Source organism: Panicum virgatum, chromosome 5N, assembly GCF_016808335.1.
Source record: "Panicum virgatum strain AP13 chromosome 5N, P.virgatum_v5, whole genome shotgun sequence".
NCBI lineage: Eukaryota > Viridiplantae > Streptophyta > Magnoliopsida > Poales > Poaceae > Panicum > Panicum virgatum.
Window position 1 is genome coordinate 51,466,509 of NC_053149.1, and position 4,910 is coordinate 51,471,418.

Consider the following 4,910-nt stretch of genomic DNA (forward strand, 5'->3'; position numbering starts at 1 on the left):
TACAGTAATTATTCTCTAATCACGCGTTCAAAGGCCTCATTAGATTCTTCAGGGTTCCTAACGCGGGGATTCTGAGGTTGGTTTTATAAACTGACTTTATTTGACACTATAATTAGCTGTCAAAATAACACTATTCCTAACACTCCACAAAACCAAACTAAGACCCTGATCTTATGCAACACATAACTCGGGGCCACTGACCGCCATGGTCTACTGCACTGAGGCTACAGGTCAGTGAGACAAGTCTCCCTCTCCCTCCAGTACCGCAGAGAAGCTTCAACCACAAGCCCCCTTGAGCAAAGGCAGCCCATTCCGATCAACTTCACGCTCTCTCCATAAACACCGCACTGCCCGGGTGCTTCCGATTGCACACCTCGCCGGCTAGCCGCCACGGTCTTCCTCCCGACCAAAATGGCGCCGCCAGCCAACAACCAGAACCACCTGGGCACCGATCACCTTTGCTTCGTCCTCGTTCTCTCCGTTGCCGCGCTCTCCTCTGTCGTAGTCTCTGCCACGGACTCCTCGCTTTGCGCCATCCCCTCCCCCGCCCCGGAACACGTCGACGCCGGGAACGACACGCTCCCGCTCATCCACTCCTTCCGGCTCAGTGTTGGCTACTTCTCCGGCGGCGAAGACATCCACTTCGCCAGAGATGACAGCGGCGGCGACGACGAAGACAGCCTGAGCCTGCTCCATTTTCGCCGCTCGTTCACCTTACTCCCGCTCCGAGTCGACCGCACCACCGACGCCACCGTCGTCCACGTCTCCGCCAGGCGCCACGTTAAGCCTCTCAGGCGGGCGTGACCTCCACGCCGTGGCGGCCCGCCGGCGAAGAGATGGCTTCGCGGGCGGCGCCCACTCCGTCTCCTTCCACCTGGACGGCTACTACTCCTCCGCCTCCGCCGAGCTCTGCATGATCGGCTCCGGCACCTATGCCGAGGACGACGGCTGGCTTGAGCACCTCCCGGGCGTCGTGCTCCGCCTCCGCGTCCCCAGCCCGCCCAGCCTCTCGGACCCCTTCGTCACCGGACAAATAAAGGGCGCCGGCTTTGACGCCATCACCCTCGTCGCGTACGCCGAAGGCGACGGGTCCAAGTACGGCCAGCAGGCCTCCTGCCCACCAACGCCGCCGTCTTCCACCGCGAGAGGCGCGCTCCAGGCGCTAGGCGCCAGCTTCTCGTGCGCGCATCTCAAGGAGCAGCTCGTGAGCTCGTACAGACTGCAGCATGGCGGCGGCGGTGCGCACGCGTCGAGCACCTCTCTGCCGCCACCGCCGCTGTGGCTGCAGGAGCTGCGCATGCACGTCGGCCAGGTGCAGTGCACCAAGGACGGCGCCGTGCGCCTGTACGCGACGTTCTCCAGCAGCACGAACATGTTCTTCGCGGGGCAGATGCGGCCGGGCTTCATGGTCAAAGAGGCGGCGGTCGTCGCCGAGGGCCGCTGGGACCCTGCCCCCAATGCTGCTTCTGCGGTCGCCCGTGAGTTTCAAAACTCACGGTCGATTCCCCTCCTCACGCGTCAGTGCGTCACGCCATCCCCCACAGGCTCCCCCTCTTCTTTTTTTTTCATTTTTCCCCCTTATCCCTTTCCCTTCCTCTCCTCCCTCTCCCCTTTCCTCTTCCGGCGCCACGCCATCCCGCCGGCGCTGCCGCGCCCCTCTGCCCCCGGCGCCGCGCCATCCCGTCGGCGCCGCGCCATCCCGTCGGCGCTGCCGTGCCCCCTCCGTCCCCGGCGCCGCGCCAGCTCCGCCCCCGCTGGATCTGGGAGGAAAGGGCCATCCCGCCAGCGCCGCCGCCGGATCAGAGCTCCCCGCCGCCACGCGCCGCCGGATCCGCGCTCCACCGACGCGCATGCCGCCGGATCCGCCTCCGCGCGCTGCGCGCCGCTGGATCCGCGCTCCGGCGCCGCCGCGGGCTCCTCCGGCGCCGCCGCTGCCGGATCCGCCTCCCTGGATGCGGCGGCCGCGCGCTCCCCCGCCGGTGAGGGGGACGACCGTTTTTTTTTACCTGAGATTTTTTATTTTTTATGTAATTTTTTTCTCTTGATTTTTTTGAATTTATTTCGTACAATTTTTTTTTGAAAAAATTTTCTGCTCTTCATTTTTTTCTTTAATTTTCTTCTAATTTTTTTTCTCTCTCCAATTTTTTCTTTGAAAATTTTGCTGCTGCTACAAATTTTTTCTTTAATTTTTTTTTCTAAATTTTTTTCTTTAATTTTTTTTTCTAAATTTTTTTGTCAGAAAACGACAAAAAAACTTACTATAAATGGTAAAAAAATAATGTCTGAAAATCGACCGTACGGAGAGACCGTAAATTAGCGACCACCGACTCGGCCCTGAGCAGTGAGCACGCTCTGCCTCCGGGCGTGCCGGGTGGTGCGCTCAGCGCCGGCGGCCCTCGTGGTGCAGGAGCAGGACTGCGGCATCGGGATGAGCTTCTGGTTCCCGGCCATTTGGACGGTCCGGGACCGGAGCATCGTCGCGGGCACGCTTTGGAACGCCAGCCACGAGACTGCCGGAAGCAGCAGCGCCGCCGCCGCCGCCGCCGCCGCCGCTGCCGGCCCGATATCGGCGTCGAGCATCGACTTCGAAAGCAAAAGAGGCAACTTCTCCGACGTGGAGTACAGGTACACGGTGGTGGATGAAGCGAAGCAGCTCTACTTCGCGGACGTGTTGAGAAGCCACAGGAACAGGACCAAGGGGCGTTTCCCGGCAGCCAACTATACTTACCACGACTTCGAGTTCCGTTTCTACACGGATATGGGTAGCGGCGGCTCGGAGCTTGGAGAAGCCCACCCGGTTACCATCGGCTCAGCGATGGTTTACGGGGATAGGCTCGCCGCCGACGCCTCCTTCTCCCGGCACGGCGAGGTCGGCGTGGACCTCGGGTTGCTGGCCGTCAGCTACAACATCCACATCCGCCATGTTCTTCCGAATCTGAATCCGATGCGTCCGGTTTCTATCGAAGAACGCGTGGTCACGGCGGAGGGCGTGTACGACCCTGGGACGGGCGTCCTGTGCATGATCGGCTGCCAAGAGCTCGCCGGCGGCTCGACGGACTGCCGGACACTGATTACCGTGCCGTTCGCCTCGCTGGATGCGAAGGCGCGGAGCCACGGTTGAGGGGTGATCAGCAGCCTGAGACCCAAGGCGGACCCTTTCTTCTTCGACAAGACGGACGTCGTCCTGTTCGGGATGTACGCCGAGCAGGTGGCGGAGTCGGTCTCGCGGATGGACATGGAGAGCGCCATGCTCGTGGTGTCCACGACGCTGCCGTGCGTCTTCACGGCCCTGCAGATCCTCCACGCCAAGAGGAGCCCCGGTGCGCCTGCGGCCATGTCCATCACCATGTTCGTCGAGTCGTCGTCCTGGCCCTGGGCTACGCCGCCCCGCTCGTGATCGGCTCCGAGGCTCTCTTCGTGAGCAGGGGATCCGAGTACGCGCCGTTCCTGAGGAGGGTGCCGCGCGAGGTGAGGGAGGCGATGCTGCGGGCGCCGACGCTGATCGCGTTCGTGCTGCAGCTGCGCCTCCTTCAGCTGGTCTGGTCCGCCCGGAGATCGGCCGCCGGCCGGAGCAAGGCCGAGACGGCGGCGGCGGAGAGGAAGGCGCTGGTCTGGGTATGCCTGCCGCTGTACTTGCTCGGCGGCGCGATGACCGTGGCCCTTCACGCGTCGAGCAGCCGCCGCGCGGCGCTGGAGGATTCCCTCGCCGTCCGCGTCGGCCCGGAGCCGGCCACGCTGTGGGAGGACCTCGCGTCGTCCGCGGGGCTGGCGCTGGACGGGTTCCTCCTCCCCCAGGTCGCCATGAACGCGTTCTCGGGCGGCGGGGCGGGGGCCGTCTCGCCGTGGTTCTACGTCGGCGGCACCGTGGTCCGCGCGATGCCGCATGTCTACGACGCGATCAGGGCCCGCGGATACGTGCCGAGCGCGATGCTGTCGAACGTGTACGCGAGCCCCCGTGACGACCGGTTCGGCGTCGAGTGGGACGTCGCCGTGCCGTGCGGGGCGGCGGTGCTCGCCGTGCTGCTGTTCTTGCAGCAGCGGCTTGGTGGCATCGTCTTGTTCGGTTCGCGGAGGAGATCAGGCGAATATGAGATGGTCTCAACTCAACAGGAGCATTAGTTTGGTTCGCGATCGCCTGATTTGCTTCGAGATCCGCTATTCCCTTCAGCATTCATAATCTTTTTTTTTTTATCTCAAGTCGTCGCAGATTCATATACAGCCGAAATGGTTACGACTCATATAGAGTCGCCTGATCGAAATAGTTGACCGACCGAGCTCTCACTGCCATTACTGCTTCCTGTTGGAAATATGTGGTCTTGGGATAACAATCAAAGATCTACCTGGTAAATAAATTCCACGTATCAGAGATAACATAATAAATATAAATTATATACCGTAATTGGTAGGAACATCTAAGATTTCCATTTATAAATTGTCCCCAGCCCCACAATGCTATATATAAATATGAAACGGTGGTGCACCCTTTATAACCCCAGTTAGTTAATCTCATAATTAGATTGAAAACCAATCAATTAGAGCACTATGAGGGGCTGGAAGCACAACTTCTTCATCTACTTCGTGGCAGGCAACAAGAAAAAGTTGTTTGGTCGAATCATCCGGACTTACTCAGTGCTGAAACTCACTGTTTGGTCGAATCATCCGGGGTAACACCGGATCATCCGACCCTGTGCAAAAACTTTGTGCAGAGTGTTTTGTGAGTGAAAAGCGTGTCTCTCAAGTATGTCATCTCAAATGAAGCATTTTGGCAATCTAAAATTCATTCAAATGCGTCCCCCTTGATAGTACGGTGTATACTCAAATTCAAACCAAAAATTAAAATTAAATCTCCGATAGAATCCACCATACTTAAATTGAAATTGGGGACCTTCTTTTCATCTTCTTTTTTATTT

At 59.2% G+C, this 4,910-nt stretch overlaps 1 pseudogene; it reads left to right on the forward strand.

Annotated features, from left to right (window-relative positions):
* The first annotated feature begins 246 nt into the window (after positions 1 to 246).
* LOC120674908 lies at positions 247 to 4,287 on the forward strand (annotated as a pseudogene).
* The last annotated feature ends 623 nt before the right edge of the window (positions 4,288 to 4,910 follow it).